Source organism: Gymnodraco acuticeps, unplaced genomic scaffold (assembly GCF_902827175.1).
Source record: "Gymnodraco acuticeps unplaced genomic scaffold, fGymAcu1.1, whole genome shotgun sequence".
Lineage (NCBI taxonomy): Eukaryota > Metazoa > Chordata > Actinopteri > Perciformes > Bathydraconidae > Gymnodraco > Gymnodraco acuticeps.
In genome coordinates, this window is record NW_022992069.1 from 42,435 (window position 1) to 61,413 (window position 18,979).

Sequence of the window (18,979 nt, forward strand, 5' to 3'; positions counted from 1 at the left end):
AGCTCTCTGATAGCAGCTGCTGATCAATGAGGCTGCAGAACATACCTGCACACACTAACACACACACGGTCTGCTCTCTTATTACAGCTCTCATCTGATAGAGGAGATCTTCCTCTGTTTGATGAAACAAACCTCCTCCTCAGCTGATCCCAGGACGCTGGGGCTCTTTGCCTGGTAAAGTCGAATCACACTGAATGTGTTCAATGTTCTCCTCTCCAACAGAAGTTCACTCTTTTCAGACGAGGCACTCTGTTACTGCTGGTCGACACTGAGGTAAAGTGTTGAGTTCATTCTGGTTCTGCAATGAACACAAAGGTGGAAACCACTTTTGCGTCCCTGATATTTCTTTGTTTATTATATCTTCTATATAAACACAAGTTGTGAAAAATAACCAATACATGTAACATGGTAAATGGACTGTACTTATATAGCGCTTTATCCTGTCTTTAAGACCCCTCAAAGCGCTTTACATACTACATGTCGTTCACCCATTCACACCCATTCATACAGAGCAGTGTATCTGGACCTAACATGCATACACATGCACACACTGTTGGCCAACTCAGGGTTAAGTATCTTGCCCAAGGATACATCGACATGTTGACTGCATGGGCTGGGATCGAACCCACAACCTTCTGGTTGAAAGACGACCGCACTCCCTCGCAGCCACAGTCGCCCAGTGTGATTAAGTTGACCAAAATGTCCTTGTAGTTGAAATGTAACTTCCAGACAGAAACATAACCCTCTGAAATGAGCTAGAGGTCTCCTGTTCTCACAAAATAGTTTAATTATTTTGTGCATGTCCCCTCGGGGACAAGTATTGAGAATTCAGTCAGCATTAGTTGTATTAATTTTTGTGCGGTGCTTTTCCTACAATGAAGAGTCAATATGTTTACTCTGAGAAAGTCCTGTTCTGGTGGGATGCTTTTGGTGGTCTGTCTTCCACAAGAATAATTAAAGGCTAAATGACAATGATATATTGGGCGTTTTTTTTTATGGCCCAGGTTTTAGGTTTTTATAATAAGTGAATAGATATTAAGAGATTTTAGGAAGACAATTCTGAAAAAAAAACACTGCAGACGGAACAGTTTCCACAGCATAGAGTATGAACAAATATCAAGTATTGGAAGCTGACATCAGATCTCACTGTCCGATTCATCATCTTGCTGACTCTTTTTTGATCATTTTGATTTTATTCTCAACTAATTCCAGACTGTATTTTTATTTAAACAGAAGTTTTTGGCAATTGGCCCCTTAATGATAGAGCAGGGGTCCCCAACACGTTGATCGCGAGCTACCGGTAGCTCGCAAGCCCTCAATAAGTAGCTCGCCCAAAATGTAAAAATACACACCAAAAAAAGAAAATGTAACTAAAAGAATCTACCTGTGCATAAACGAAACCTCAATCATAGCGAACTCTATCTAATTACTACAACGCTATATCTATCTAACACCCCTCCTCCCCCACCCCACAATGAATATCGACCAATCACGTTCTTGCTTGATTTGCGGGACCAGCGTTGCAGTCGGGAAGAAAAGCAATGTGGAGCAGCAGCTCATCGCTTCATAAGGAGTGTGACCTTTCCTTCTGGCAAAATCTACACAACACATCAGCCCCATTGAACAGCCTATCATACCAGCCTATACAACACATACAACACAGCCAGAGCTTTACTCTGTGTGTGTTGCAACTTGCATATATATTTATTGCACTTGACGCACACACGGCGTAATTTCCACTGGGGCCGTTCGTTCGGAGCATCCCTAATTATTATTTTTTAACGCAAGCCGTCATCGCCACGGAGGAGCACACAGACTCTGTGAGCGAGCGAGACAGAGAGAGCGAGAGAGCTAGAGAGAGCACACCTTTATCTATTTAATATAGATAAAGTAAGAAATCATTCCAATGTGTACTATAGGACAGTAAAAAAAAACAAAAACAGTTTAAAAGGAGAGTGATTAGTAATGCATAAATAAAAAGAAAGAATACTATAGCTAACATAAGATAAGAATAAACCAGTTTAAATGATTTGTTATTGGTTGTGATCATATTCTAAAGATGTTTGGAGTATTGAAAAGTATACAGCTCCCTTTCATCTGAGTGCTGAGAGATGTATCCATACATTAAGTGTGCTCAAAGTGCACCAGATTGATGCATTTAAAAAAAAAAACTCTTCCCGGTGGTGCTTGCCCCCGGACCCCCCAAGAGGAGGTGAGGTCCACCCCCAAATAAAGCAGGTTAAAATAATTAAATTGAATACATGTTATTTTAGTAAACACTGCAAACGGGTCCCACAGACCCAAACAGCACACAAAGGTTAAAGGTCAGCATATAATAATGTTCAAATGTGCTAAATATATACACTGCAAAAAACAAAAAAAGGAGTAAAAGACTTGTTTTATTTTTGGAAAGTAGCTCTCATCCTAAAAAAGGTTGGAGACCCCTGTTATAGAGTATACCCCAGAACAAGGTCAATATTCTTTCTGCTTTCAAATGTAATCAGTGATGCTTGTTGGGCCTGTACAGAAAGACTCCATTTTCATATTTGACAAAACCTTTGTTTGGCACTTTCTCCAGTTGTTCTTTAGTTCATTTCCTCATGGCTGAGGCACTTTTAAAAAGCCCCCTTCAGCTTTCTTTAATCTGTTATCTTTTATCTGTTATTTCTGCTACTTGTCATTTTAAGGAGGGCCATAAATAAAATTGAAAGTGCATTTGCCGACACGCTGTCCTAATCGATGATGGGAACATTTGCCCAGGTTTGAATACCAGCTCCAGAATCTGAATCTTTGAGCTGAATTGTTAGCCATGCAAGAATAATAGCAATACAACCCCGGGCAGAGTTGTGTTTTTTATGCTTGTGGCTCCATTCAACGTGACCTCAATAGAAGCTGGACATGAATAAAACAAAAGCGGTAGATCTGAGGCCTGGTATGCAGGACGTGGACCCGGATCCAATGAGCAAGCAGGCGGAGGAGGGTAACAAACAAGAGGGGCAGTGTAATTCTGTGTGATAATGACCCGACAATGGAGCAGGGCAGAATAATTACGGCTAGGCTAGGCTAACCTAGCTCACATTAACAGTCCATGTCTGCTCCCGTTTGTCATCACAGTTTATTTTCTTTTGGTTATTGAAATGTCAAAGTTCTTAAACATTTGCATATCCTCTGCGCATTTACTCCAAAAAATCAGGTGCATGTACATTAACAGTTTCTCTAATCTGGAGCATCTTGTAACAGAAAATAACTTACTTTAATACTATCATTGTGTGATTCTTATTTGCTAATGTATCTCTCAAAACAAAAAAACAAAAACTCAAAACATCTGTCATATTACAACGCAGGGCTAGCTCAAAGGCACACAGAACTTGATACAGTCCTTAACATGGCTAGTCGCATAGCATCATCCATGTGGACTCCAGTTTGTTCCATGTGGACTCTGGTTTGTTCATGCTTTTTAGTTTTTTCTGATATGTGCTTTAAGTCACTCACCTGGACCAGACCCAGCATGGTCTGGATCCATGCTGGGTCTGGTCCATAGACTGGTCTGATCCTGACGTTTGAAAAGGGAGGCAGGGAAGCTAAATATTGCCCTGGTGTTGCTTCAGGTAGTTAGCTGTCTTGCTAAACCAGCTCCTTGAAAAAGAGCAGGTATACTGCCTTCCTCTGTCCTTAGCTCCTGCTTATGTCAGGCTGATCAGGTCCGAACTCTTTTACTTTCAGCTTTCCCTCCAGTGTCCTCCTCTCAGATACCTCATTCACACCAACGCAACTCCGGTTCAAGCTCCGTGCTAGAGCTTTTCAGGTTCAGAACCGGTTCTTCGGTTTAGCTCCGGCTCTTTTCACACTGCCCAGAGTCCGACTGGTGCTGCGTCATCGTTTGCGTCATGACGTAACAGTTTGCGTGTCTGCTTCGCGCGGTTAAAGCCAAACCGCGCAGAAACCCCTCACAGCTGACACCGACAACAACAACAATGGCCGATTGTGCTCCAGCTTCCTCTGTACCTCTTCGGAAGACCAGATTCCCAGTAGGTAGCTGGACTCTTCAGTGGACCACTGCTGCTTGTTAAGTTTCTCCATCGTTGTGTACAAACTGGATAAAACGCCGGCTTTTTGTTGTTGTTCAGGAGTTGATCCCGCCCCTGCCACTGCCCCCGCCTCGACGTAAGCGTGACGTATGTGGTGCTTTTGCTCTGGCCGGACAATTTTTTGGTGCTCAAAATGAACCGGATTCCGCAGCTAAGAGGCTGCTCCGCTGCGGTGCGAACAGGAAAACCCGGTGCTTTTCAAGCTCCAGCTCCGAACCGGCCCTGAAACACCGTTGGTGTGAATGAGGTAAGAGAGTGTTTCTTTAACCTGTTTAGCCCTGAGCCTATTTTTCAGGTCTCAGGCTCGAAAATGACATTCCCAGAACAAATGACCATATCTTCCTTTCTAAAAGAGTTAAATTAATAATCTTGTTTCTCAAAGTAATGATAAACCTGTGAGTTGGATGTAGAAAAGTCAGAATTAATATAGATGTTTTTTATTTTAAAGAAAATTCAGATTGAACAAAGTAAAAAACTGTAAATTATAGTGTCCGTCCAAAAATTCCTTTTTACTAACAGTGAAAACTACCCTTGGATGATGGTAAGGTAGACTAAAAGCTTTAGGAATCCAAAGTACAACATATAATAAGTACCCTGTATCAAGATTGATGCAAAACAAGTGACATTTGACCTTTTTAGAGAGATTTAGCAAAAAAAACTCCACCTCTGAGGTGATTTGGGTGGAAATGGGGATTTTACCGTTTCTCTGGAACCCATTGGTCCATTTTGGTGATTGACATCTCTTTCTGACGTTAGAGCCAATAGAATCGAAGGGGAATCTCCCCACGCACACACAGTCTAAAACAAAAAGGTGTGGGCTTCGTGGACACAGTTTTGCACCAGAGTGAAACTGTCTCTAGGTCTGACTTCTAGAAACGGAAAAGCAGGTTTATTGCTCATGGATTATCAGAAATCATTTCAAATGGACACAGACACATTGGATTAACTTCAGCAGCGTTTTTATCGTTTTAATGCCATTGAAGACCACTTTTGACCAGACTACCCCACAGGTGAGCCATGTTAGCGTTTTTAGCTACCTAGCGCCATATGTGTTGATGTATGTTCTTGTTATTATCTCTGCAAGTTCGTATAATTGAGTGATAATGAGGGTACCCTTCGATTCTGTGTCACCTCACGATGTGAAACGATGTGTTGGATGTGCACCAAAGATAAATAATAAGGTTTTGTGAGTGAATTTCGGTGCAGTCATCTGTTAGCATTTTTCGCTCGTTGCTAATTCAGAGGCTCAGCGTTAGCATTGTGGGGTTTTTTTTGAATTTTTTTTTTTTAAATGATCAGTTAGATGAGTTTCTTCCCGTTACATGGATATAAAACATTCATAGTTTATTAAATGAACATGCCCTCAGACACTGTTTCCTGCAAGATGTTGCGGCAGTGCCCCGGTAATGGGGTCTCTCGGGCTTAACAGGTGATTAAACATAATTGTTCCTTCTCCATATTAGCTATCTAGTTTTGTTTACACTCCGTCTCCGTCTAAGACCCCGGCCACACGAGGACGAAAACGGCTAAACGCATAGGATTAACGCAAACGCATTCGCAAACAAGCTTCGGTCCACACGCAATAGTTATCCGGATAGTGTCTGCCCACACGAGACCGCTCCGTTTAGCTCCAACCGCTGGAGAAGCTGCAGTACATATGCAGGAGCCTGTACGTGGCGCTGTAACTTCCTCCACAAAAGCAGCGAAGAAGCATGGTTGTCATGGTTGCCCTTCTGTTTATTCTCCACGGTGGGGGCCGAGGGAACCGGGCAGAGTTTTTCGCCAGTCAACGTGTATTAAAGTTTAAATCTTCCGACAAAATTATAAAAGTGCCGGTCAAAGGTCTTCTTTGTTATTTATTGAGCTTTAAAACAAATGAATAACGACTCTATATAATATAATAATAAAATACACGGAGCCTCTGTTTTTCCTCCCTCTCTTCGGACAGCGCCAGTGTCTGTTTCATGCAGCAGCTGATCCAGTAATGAGTGACTCGGCCGACAGTAAAAATAAACATATTTATAAGTAGTTTAGGTAGTTTGAGAGGTAATAAATAAAATAGCTAAGGGTGATGATCTGACTTGAAGTGTGTGTTTTACTCCGTTCACCGCCGCATCACAGCGGGAGGAGCTGCAGGTGAGCAGAGCTGCGTGTCTCCGTCCTGTCAGATTAGACTTCACTCGTGTTTATGTCCATATTGAGAGAAAGATAAATAATCTGAATTCAGTGTGCAGTTTACTTTGACGCGGGGGTGAGCAGCAGAGGTGGGGAGAGGTGGGGCTATTGCCTCATCATTATCAGAAAATGATCGTATAGGGCGTACACACAGAGCCGTTGGACCCCCCAGAGCGTTGCGTATGCCGTTCTATCCACCTTGGGACCCGTTATCGTTTCCTCAGTCGTTTAGTGCCGTATTCGGTCGTCCTCGTATGGCCGAATGGTCTATATGACACTAAACAGTAACGCAAACGGCCGTTTTCGTCCTCGTGTGGCCGGGGCATAACTCTCTCTCACTTAAACGTCAATCACTCACTCTGGCGCTCCTGCTGCCCCCTAGTTGTTGGCAGTGTCAAAAGCTGCTTTGGGCGCAGTTTGGTGCACCCTGAGCTGCTCCTATCTGTTGCATTGAAGAGGTGCGGACTGCACATGCACCACTTATAACGAGAGTCAATGGCCAAAGATGTCTGCGCCCCAAGCAGGAAACACGTGGCTTATCAGTAACTTTAGACATCGTAAAACAATTATTTATGGTTATTTTATCGTAGTTTATACATTTAACTGACACCAACTATATGTATAACATTTAAATATTTATTAATGACAATCTACACTGAACAAAAATATAAATGCAACACTTTGGTTTTTGCTCCCATTTTTCATGAGATGAACTCAAAGATCTAAAACATTTTCTATATACACAAAATAACCATTTATCTCAAATATTGTTCACAAATCTGAAAAAATCTGTGATAGTGAGCACTTCTCCTTTGCCGAGATAATCCATCCCACCTCACAGGTGTGGCATATCAAGATGCTGATTAGACAGCATGATTATTGCACAGGTGTGCCTTAGGCTGGCCACAATAAAAGACCACTCTGAAACGTGCAGTTTTGCTTTATTGGGGGGGTCCGAAAACCAGTCAGTATCTGGTGTGACCACCATTTGCCTCACGCAGTGCAACACATATCCTTCGCATAGAGTTGATCAGGTTGTTGATTGTGGCCTGTGGAATGTTGGTCTACTCCTCTTCAATGGCTGTGCCAAGTTGCTGGATATTGGCAGGAACTGGAACACGCTGTCGTATACGCCGATCCAGAGCATCCCAGACATGCTCAATGGGTGACATGTCCGGTGAGTATGCTGGCCATGCAAGATTTGGGATGTTTTCAGCCTCCAGGAATTGTGTACAGATCCTTGCAACATGGGGCCGTGCATTATCATGCTGCAACAGGAGGTGATGGTCGTGGATGAATGGCACAACAATGGGCCTCAGGATCTTGTCACGGTATCTCTGTGCATTCAAAATGCCATCAATAAAATGCACCTGTGTTCGTCGTCCATAACATACACCTGCCCATACCATAACCCCACCACCACCATGGGCCACTCGATTCACAACATTGACATCAGAAAACCGCTGACCCACACAACGACACACACGCTGTCTGCCATCTGCCCTGAACAGTGAAAACCGGGATTCATCCGTGAAGAGAACACCTTCACGGATGTGAGCATTTGCCCACTCAAGTCCGTTACGACGACAAACCGGAGTCAGGTCGAGACCCCGATGAGGACGACGAGCATGCAGATGAGCTTCCCTGAGACGGTTTCTGACAGTTTGTGCAGAAATTCTTTGGTTATGCAAACCGATTGTTGCAGCAGCTGTCCGAGTGGCTGGTCTCAGACGATCTTGGAGGTGAACATGCTGGATGTGGAGGTCCTGGGCTGGTGTGGTTACACGTGGTCTGCGGTTGTGAGGCCGGTTGGATGTGGCATTGTGCTATATGATAAAACTGAACATTTTAGAGTGGCCTTTTATTGTGGCCAGCCTAAGGCACACCTGTGCAATAATCATGCCGTCTAATCAGCATCTTGATATGCCACACCTGTGAGGTGGGATGGATTATCTCGGCAAAGGAGAAGTGCTCACTATCACAGATTATTTCAGATTTGTGAACAATATTTGAGATAAATGGTTATTTTGTGTATATAGAAAATGTTTTAGATCTTTGAGTTCATCTCATGAAAAATGGGAGCAAAAACAAAAGTGTTGCATTTATATTTTTGTTCAGTGTCGAATGTGGGAAGAGGTGGGGCAGCGCACCTAGCGCCCCTATAGGCCGGCCGGCCGCCACTGCCTCCCTAACTCCCTAACTTCCAGAATGCTCCATTCATTAACCCTGATGTTGTGTTCGGGTCTCCCGTGACCCGTTTCAAGTAACAATGATATACTAACTACGCTCTAGTTTTTTTTATCGGAACAAGGCTTCATGATATCCTCCACAACAGCTATATAAACACTACAAAACTGATTGACAATTTTAGCCAAGTCTGAAGGTCTCTAAACTGACTTTAGACACCCCTCCCCCACCCCCTTCATCCACTGTAACAATAATTGTATGCAAAATGCACCTGGTCTCCCATCCCTCTGGCCCCCTCCCCCCACGGGAACTCGACCTTTCACAAATAATATGAACACCAACACTTGAACCTGAACACACATATGCACGTGTGCAATATGTGGTGTAATGTGTTTTGGGCCATACAATTAAATTACAACAGGATTGTATGGTTATGAATGCATTATAAGTTAGTTATGATGTAGTTAAAACAATATTGGATGATAGTCATTTATTTTTTGTGTTTTGGACTGAAATAAATCATGGGTCAAAATTGATCCGCGAACGAACACCATGAACGGTAACAGCTTTCGAACACAACACAAGGGTTAAATGTGTTATTGTTTGCTTAACAAATAAATGTGCTTTCACACCTATAGTTTGGTTAATTTAGTTTGGGAAAAACGGTATAAAATGCAATATTGTTAGGTTTTTGTCCAATTGCTATTCCAGTCATGTTCTACAGATTGGCAGGTTCCTCTGATCGGACAGTTTTGTTCACAGTCATATGGGCTCAGTACAGTCTCATAATACACACATGCACACAGAAGGATTCACACTTGTATTTCATGATCCGCAAAATGATTCACACCGCTTTCTGTGCACGGATCGCTGTGCATTCGTGTGTGGGTTTTTTGAGACTCCCCTGACGGTCACCCGATTCGTACTTGTAATTTTTTCTATCTATAGCCAATCAGATGTCTCCTTCATTCTAAGCCAATCACATGAGCGCGCCCCCACGAGGGTATGATTTATTGCGTTCATGACGTAGCGCTTCATGTACGCATTCTCAGGACACCTCCACTCTCAGTAGCCTACATTGCCACTTTCCGAACAGGAAATGCATGCAAAAACAAGCCTTTATATTATTAAGGTACAGCGCCACTTTCCGAACCATTGATGAATGCTTGTGTACACAAAAACGGCAGGCAAAACCGTTTTAAATGTGTGTTTCCTGTATGGCGAATACAGCTGCTTTATTTATGTCTGTATGAAGTTGTTGTGAGTGTGGAGGGAGCAGCTACAGGTTAGCTTAGCCTAATCGATCAGTGCACTACGAAGCCAGTGCTAGACAGTTAACTGTCAACGGGGGGAGCCCCGCCGATCATTATCGGCCGATATTCACTCTTAATAGTTTGATCGGTGCTCTCTATAAAGGCAGATCAGGAGAGCTGCATCTGATCGATATGGACATGAAGTGGAGTGAAGTATAACCGGACGCGAGAGAGAGATCAGATCAGCTGCTGAGTCTGACGGAGACACGCAGCTCTGCATGATCACCTGATGCTCCGCCCTCTATTTAGCAAGCTGACCGGACAGCGCAAAATGCGTACATGAAGTGTAATGAACGCAAGAAATCTACCCTCGTGGGGCCGTGCTCATGTGATTGGCTTAGAATTGAGGAGACATCGGATTGGCTATAGATAGAAACAATTACAAGTACGAATCTGGTGACCGTCAGGGGAGACTCAAAAAACCCACACATGAATGCACAGCGATCCATGCACAGAAAGCGGTTTGTGTTTGCAGGTTCAGGGGATTTAAACGGAAAACAAATATGTGAGGATCAAAAATACATATGTAAAACTTTTTTCTGTATTTGGATTGTATTTACATGTACAGTATATGAAACGGAACACATTTGTGTGTGCATTGAAAAACACAAGTGTAGATCCGGAAATACAAGTGTGAATCCTTTTGCGGATCATGAAATACAAGTTTGAATCCTTCTGTGTGCATGTGTGTATTATGAGACTGTTCTGAGCCCATACAGTCATCTGGTATTTTCAGGACCCATGTGCAGAAACACTCAGGGGACTGACAGAAGTTTCTGCAGCACATTAATAGAGTGGTGCAGGGATGACATATTCACCCGGAAGTAAGCTGCACATGGGTTCCCTTGACAAAAAAGCATTGGGATTTTTCCATAGGATTTTGGAAAATAGCTCGAAATAAGGACTGTGGAAAACGAACCTGTTTGATAAATGCACGTTTTGTTCAGCTGGATAATATCTACAAGTCTACCCTACATTTATAATTTTCGAACCATAAATAATAATAATAATAGCAGCTTAGATTTATATAGCGCCTTTCATGGGACCCAAGGTCGCTTTACAAGGAAGAACAGGGCAAAACAAACATAACAAAACAAAAGGCAATCAGACAACCAGTCATACAGACAAAAACAACAAATAGATTAGGGGCCAAAGGCCTTGGTGAACAGATGGGTCTTGAGGGCCCTTTTGAAGGCGTCAAGCGTGGGGATGTTGCGGATCTCCGCAGGGAGAGCGTTCCAGAGGGTGGGGGCTGCCACGCTGAAGGCTCTGTCCCCGAAGGTTCGCAGTTTGGTGCGGGGGGTGGTAAGCAGGCCAGAGTCTGAAGACCGCAGGTTCCGGGGTGGGGCATGTGGGTGAAGGATGTCCGATAGGTACTGGGGGGCATGGGCATGGAGGGACTTGTAGGTAAGGAGGAGGATTTTGAATGATATGCGGGACTTGACCGGCAAACAGTGGAGGTGGATGAGGGTGGGAGTGATGTGCTGCCATGGCTTTGTATTTGTGAGTACCCTAGCAGTACAGTTTTGGACATACTGGAGCCTGTCCAGGGTTTTGTTGGGAACCCAAAACAGGAGACCATTGCAGTAGTTCAAGCGGGAGGTGACAAACGCATGGACTAGGGTTTTGGCAACCGACTCCGAGAGTGACGGTTGGAGTCTTGCAATGTTCCTTAGATGGAACTCTTTTCCTGCTGTTTAGTTTGAGATAGTTGCATGACATCCATGCTTTGATGTCATGCAGGCAGTTGATGAGAGACTGAGGGGGGAGCTGGGAGGATGGAGTGGTGCTGAGATACAGTTGGGTATCATCAGCGTAACAGTGGAAATTGAGTCCATGATGTTGGATGATCTGGCCGAGGGGGAGCATGTAAATGGGGAACAGGAGGGGGCTAAGCACAGAGCCCTGGGGTACACCGTGGTGGACTGGGGCCGGGGGTGAATTAGAGCCATTGATGGAGACAAACTGTTTCCTGTTATGGAGGTAGGATGTGAACCAAGACAGCGCTGTGCCAGTGATACCTAGGAGGTCTGAGAGGCGGGTGAGGAGGATGTTGTGAGAGATGGTGTCAAACACTGCAGAGAGGTCCAGGAGGATGAGGATGCTGAGGCGGCCAGAGTCAGCAGCAATGAGGAGATCGTTGGTGATCTTGATGAGGGCGGTCTCAGTGCTGTGTTGCTGTCTGAAGCCGGATTGGAAGGGCTCATAGAGCTCATGGTTGGACATGTATAGATGGAGTTGGCCGGCGACCACTCTTTCCAGAGTTTTGCTTAGAAAAGGAAGGTTGGAGATCGGCCGGTGGTTCTGGAGGTCGTCGGGGTCCAGGCCAGGTTTTTTGAGACTGAAGACTGAAGCCATTTTGAAGCTGGTGGGGACTATACCAGGAGCCAGAGAAGCGTTGATGATGACCACCATGTAGGGACAGAGGGTGGGTAGGCAGTCCTTGACCAGGGCTGTGGGGATGGGGTCCAGGGAGCAGGTGGAGGTCTTGGCCGAACTGACCAGTTTGGCCACTTGGAGAGCATCCACAAGGGAGAAGGAGGAGAAATCTAATCGCCAGAAGCAAAATGCTAACGTTTTGCTATAAACGAACTACAGCCGAGTACAGCAGGGTCGCACGACTTCAACGTCACGCCAACTTAAGATCGATATTCAAAAATACAGATTCAAAATTGTACAAGTTGAAGCGTTTGTTTTAACAGTTTGCAAGAGGCAGGTACTTGCTTTCAAGCAGAACAGGGGCAAACAAACTTAACGGGAGTGTTTACGTGTTCGGTGTAATGACGTACAGCGTCCTCGACAACTTCTGTAGTCCTATTCAGCCACTTGTTAACAACCATCGTTTTTCAGACACGTAAACTCTTCAAAAATCACCAGTGGGGTCACTGCTGATGTATTTAATGTCGTAGAACAAAACGTGATCCGTCTCTTAAATTTGTGTCAACCACAGACCTTATTTCCAGATATTTTTCAAAATCCTATGGAGAAATCCCATTGGCTCTGAGACGAGGGAACCGGTAAAATGCTAACTCACTTCCGTGTTTTAGGACTCGTCACTGCACCACTCTATGCTTGTGCGAAATTTAAAAAAAGATAACTGACAATATATAGGGCTGCAGAATTACTCAAAATGTTATTAAAGGTGGGGTAGGTAATTTTGGAGAAACCAGCTCGAGTTTGAAAATACACAGCCGGAATTTGAAAATACACAGCCGGAAAAAATCTTCCACTTCCTTACAGAGCCCCTCCTCCAACACACACGAACGCGCACATGACCAATGAGGGCACGAGATAAGTTTGTGCACAGATGGAAGGCTGACAGGCAGGTAGGCCATCCAGTTATGATTAGTCACTGCAACCACTGTAAGTTATATTCTTGTTTAATTAGACTTCTCGGTTTCATTTATTCGACTCTGTATAATTGTTACTGTAGCTTAAACGGCTAAATCGCTTTTGAGAGATCTTAAATCTCAGATCTGCTCAGGCGAAACCTGCTTTACAGCTCTCAGCACTCAAGCCTGCATTATTAACATAGGCAGGGCCAGTCTATTGTCGCCCATCAGCTGTAGATAGTTAACTAATTAACTTCAGCTGTGAGAACTGAGCAATCAGTCGTCCATTTCGGGTAGCTCTTTCCTGGAGCGTCAGCTTCAGCGGCAGACAGGCTAAGACTGACAAAGACATTAGAGTCCTACAGGAGTAAGACTGACAAAGACATTAGAGTCCTACAGGAGTCACGAGGGAGGCAAAGAGGAGGCAAATCCTACTTTGATTGAGCTAAGTATCGTTGGTGTTTTTAATTTTTAATTTTGTTGTTTAGCCCCTCATGCTATAATCATGTGTATTTTCTCCATTCCTGTTCATGTGTCTTCTCGCAATTATCACTGGCCCCGTGTATCTCGTAATCGATATAACCGGCCTGCTCTCGTCTATCCCACGTGCTCCACTGAGATCCAACATCTAGTTTCAGGTGGCCTGTGGAACTGCCAGTCAGCTGTTCCTAAGGCTGACTTCATCTCTGGCTACGCCTCCCTGCAGTCTCTGGATTTCCTTGCTCTCACTGAGACCTGGATTACTCCATCCAACACATCCACCCCAGCAGCTCTCTCCACTGCATATTCCTTCTCCCATACACCCAGACCCACTGGCAGAGGAGGTGGCACTGGTCTCCTGCTCTCTCCCAAATGGAGCTTTTCCCTCTTCAAGCTACCTAACTTTACTCCTTCCACCTTTGAGTTCCATGCCGTCACAGTAACCCATCCTATACAGTTAACCATTGTTGTTCTCTACCGTCCACCAGGCGCCTTGGGGGACTTCTTGGAGGAATTAGATCATCTCCTCTCACACATCCCTGAAACTGGCCCTCCCGCTGTACTTCTCGGAGACTTAACCTCCAGATGGGGAAGATAGACGAACTAACATCTCTGTTAACCGCCTTTGCTTTCTCACTCTCTCCGTCCCCACCGACTCATAAAGCTGGCAATGTCCTTGATCTCATATTCTCAAGGAACTGCGCTACTTCTAACCTCTCTGTAAACCCGCTCCACACATCCGATCACTTCTTCATTTCATTCTCTCTATCCCTTTCCAAACATAACAAACTAATCTCTTCCCATCCTACACTTGTCCGCCGTAACCTTCGCTCCCTCTCTCCCTCTACCTTTGCCTCGTCGGTGCTCTCAGCCCTCCCTTCCTCTGATTCGTTCCAACTACTGCCTCCAAACTCTGCTGCAGAAACTCTCCTCTCTACTCTCTCATCCACTCTGGACTCGCTCTGTCCTCTGACATCTCGGCAGGCTCGTCAGTCCCCTCCGGCTCCCTGGCTAAATGATGCACTGCGTGCTAATAGAACCGTCCTTAGGGCAGCAGAGCGGAAATGGTGGAAATCCAAACACCGTGACGACCTCCTAACCTATCAAGCTCTCCTCTCCTCTTTCTCTGCTTCGATCTCTCAGGCAAAAAGCACTTTCTTTCAAGATAAGATCCAATCTTCCTATTCCAATCCTAAAAAACTATTTTCCATCTTCTCCACCCTCTTGGACCCTCCAAAAGCTCCTCCCCCCTCCTCACTTCTGTCAAGCGACTTTGTTACCCACTTTGAAAAAAAGGTTAATGATATTCGCTCTTCTTTTTCTGACTCACCTTTACTCACCGCTGGGTCACCAGACCTTCCTTCCACCAACACACTAACCTCCTTTTCCCCTCTCTCTCCAAGTGAGGTTCTTACCCTCATTACCTCTGCCCGCCCTACCACCTGTCCTCTGGACCCTATCCCTTCAAACCTCCTTCAGACTATCGCTCCTGATATTCTACCGTTTCTCACCCATTTCATCAACACTTCTCTAACTTCTGGTCACTTTCCAAACAGTCTCAAGGAGGCAAGAGTAAACCCTCTCCTAAAGAAACCCACTCTCAACCCGTCTGATGTTATAAACTACAGGCCTGTCTCTCTCCTCCCGTTCCTGTCTAAATCACTTGAACGCGCTGTCTTTAAACAACTCTCCTGTTATCTCAATCAGAACAACCTTCTGGATCCGCACCAGTCTGGTTTCAAGGCAGGTCACTCCACAGAAACTGCTCTCATTGCTGTCACGGAGGAACTGCACACTGCCAAAACTGCATCCCTCTCCTCTGTCATCATCCTGTTGGACCTGTCTGCTGCATTCGACACGGTGAATCATCAGATCCTCCTTCGCACTCTCCAAAAACTTGGAGTTTCAGGCTCTGCACTTTCCCTCCTCACCTCATACCTGAAAGACCGTACCTACAGGGTGACTTGGAGAGGGTCTGAGTCCGACCCTTGTCAATTAACTACGGGGGTCCCTCAGGGCTCTGTTCTTGGTCCCCTCCTCTTCTCCTTGTACACAAACTCGCTCGGATCAGTCATTAGCCCGCATGGTTTTTCTTACCACTGCTACGCTGACGACACCCAATTAATTCTGTCCTTTCCCCGCTCAGAGACCCAGGTCGTCGCACGCATCTCTGCTTGTCTAGCTGACATCTCTCAGTGGATGTCTGCTCACCACCTCAAGCTCAACCTTGACAAGACTGAGCTGCTCTTCCTCCCGGGAAAAGATTGTCCAACTCTTGACCTGACAATCAACATCGGCACCTCAGTTGTTTCCCCGACTCAGACTGCAAGGAATCTGGGTGTGACCCTAGATAACAACCTGTCCTTCACTGCAAACATCGCTGCTACAACCCGCTGCTGCAGATACACGCTTTACAACATCAGGAAGATACGTCCCCAGCTGACTCAGAAAGCGACTCAGGTTCTGGTCCAGGCTCTCGTCATCTCACGCCTAGACTACTGCAACTCCCTCCTGGCTGGTCTACCTGCATGTGCCATCCGACCTCTGCAGCTCATCCAGAATGCAGCGGCTCGTCTGGTTTTCAACCTTCCTAAATTCTCCCACACCACTCCGCTCCTCCGCTCCCTTCACTGGCTTCCGGTAACTGCTAGAATCCACTTCAAGACACTGGTACTTGCTTACCGTGCTGCGAATGGATCTGGCCCTTCCTACATCCAGGACATGGTTAAACCGTACACCCCAGCGCGTGCACTACGCTCTGCATCAGCCAAACGACTCGTTGCGCCCTCGCTGCGAGGGGGACCCAAGTTCCCATCGGCGAAAACACGTGGGTTTGCTATCCTGGCTCCAAAATGGTGGAATGAGCTCCCCATTGACATCAGGACGGCAGATAGCTTGCACATCTTCCGGCGCAAACTGAAAACTCATCTCTTTCGACTCCACTTCGAGCGTTAGAACTATTAACGAAGCACTTTTATACTAATAAAGGACTGGATTACCTAAAGCCAGTTGAGTATCACTTGAAATGTTTGGCTCTATGAAACCTGATATACTTATATGATTCTGTTTTCTTCAAGGTTGTGTCTTCCTGGTCGAATGTACTTATTGTAAGTCGCTTTGGATAAAAGCGTCAGCTAAATGCAATGTAATGTAATGTAATAGTCATGCTTTTTACAGTACCACGGCTTCCACAGATGACGTTTTTTTATAGATTTTTTGTCAAAGCACTTAAGATATTCATTGCTATCGGGATGTTAAGAGCATTCCATGGAATATAACAAAAAGTGTATCTCGACCCGGTTTCTCAAACTTACCTACCCCACCTTTAAGGGAGTAGTGCATTATTGAAATTGTAGAAAGTAAAGTATTTTAAGAGGCTAAATATGTGTTGAAGATCATGTTGATAGGTCTACTAGAGAGTGTTCTAATGTATGACTGCAGCTCCTCTGCTCTCCCTCTCTCCTGCCTCTTTGACTTGTCCGTTATGTCGACATTCATTGATCGCGCCACTTCAAAGACTTAAATAGATATTGTCAGGGGCGAGGCTGCATGTTGAGTACTAACTAAAGAGAAGAGCAGAGGAGCTAGGCTTTAAAGGTCATAAAAATCACCCAAGTCAAAGTCAGCAGACCTACAGCTCGTCATAAAAAGTAGGTCTCACCCTGAAACAAAGAGGTGTGTCCTCAAAGTGACCCTCATTTATGATTGATGTCTTCTCTGCAATGCTTGTTTTGAGTGACAGCCAAGCTGCGAGGTGATAACTGTGGCCGTTTCTCAATGTCGAGTAAACCTGCTGCAGAGCCACTATTTCAAATATACCAAGTCATCGATTGGCGCCGAATGCTGGGCATTTAACATGCATTTAAACAGTCCTTCGGCGCCACTCGATGACGTAGTATACTTGACATAGTGGCTCTGCAGCAGGTTTACTCAACATTGAGAAACGGCCAGAGTGTGGGTACGTTGGCTCTATTCGCTCTCATGGCTTCTCCTATCAACCTCGCTCAGTTCTCCCGCTCTACACCTCTCCCTCCACTGGGTGCAAGAATCTGCTTCAAGACACTGGTGCTGGCCTACCGAGCTGTGAAGGGAACAGCCCCTTCCTACATCCAGGCCTTGGTTAAACCATATACACGTGCGTCAGCCAATCGGCTTGCTAATCCATCACTGCGAGTGGGACCCAGGCACCCCTCAAAAACACACCCGTTTGCTCTCCTGGCTCCTAAATGGATCAGGACAGCAGAAACTCTGCATATCTTCCGTCGCAAACTGAAAACACATCTATTTTGAGTGTACCTTGGCAATGAAGTTATTGTTGACATTTTTTTTTAAAAGTACTTTTTGAGTTAATTTAGGCCTTGTTACTAATTCACCAGCACTTACTATGGTATGATCTTGCTTGAAGTGAATATATCTCCCTTGTTATTCAGAGTTAGATTTTGTTATGGTTTTTGTCCTTACTGTAAGTCTCTTTGGATAAAAGCGTTGGCTAAATGATAGATATATATATATATATATATATTAGGGCTGTCAAACGATTAACATTTTTAATTAGATTAATCACAGCTTAAAAATATATTAATCATGATTAATCACCATTCGAACTATGTCCAACATATGCCATTTCTTTATGTATATTGTTGTGGGAATGGAAAGATGAATGAAAGAAGGCGGATATATCCATTTAACATACAGTATCTATGTTTATTATAACATTTTTATGTGTGTCAAAATGAAAGCCCACACATCTATCAATCATCAAACCGTGGGGTCTTAATTCATTACGTGTTGATTTCTATCAACGGGGGAGTAGGCTACTTCAGGAAAGTAGACGGGGGGGGGGGGGCTAGTGGAGTACTTCGTGACCACAGAGTGTGAACGTTGTGATCAGCTGTTTTAGCGCAGTTCTCGAGTGAAGGGGGGGGAGTCTCCCTCCGCAGCCGGTTGGTGTAGTTGTGGCACAATTCCGTTATACAGACCGACGTTAACAGCAGCCCTGTCTGTGCACACGGAGACCGACTGTCGTCCGGTGATCTAACCGCCTTCTGGAAAAGCTTCACAAGTACGTCGGTACGCAAATGCGCTTTGTGACACAAGTGACGGTACGCATTTCAGATTACGCACATAATCTGCGTACCAGTTATGTGCACCCCTGTACTACAGCAAAAGTATTCTCCGTCGGGACTTCCTGCAACAACACCACGCCGTTATCTTGATTCTGATTGGCCAGAAGACATTATCAAAGATGTTCTATTGAGAAGACGATCACTATGTGACAAAAGTTTTCAAAACCGTTTCTGATCTTCGGTATTTCCAGACAAGTGGCTACTGAAATCAATCTTACTAACTGCTGTCTGTGCAATTTACTCCGTGCGAGTTGGCGGACTTTATTTTGCTTACTTTA

General features: G+C 44.9%; 1 protein-coding gene across 1 annotated transcript in view; it reads right to left on the bottom strand.

Moving 5' to 3' along the window:
* LOC117537139 (inaD-like protein) overlaps positions 1-18,979 on the bottom strand; it is a gene marked incomplete at its 3' end in the record, with an annotated part of 68,990 nt that overhangs the window by 39,787 nt on the left and 10,224 nt on the right.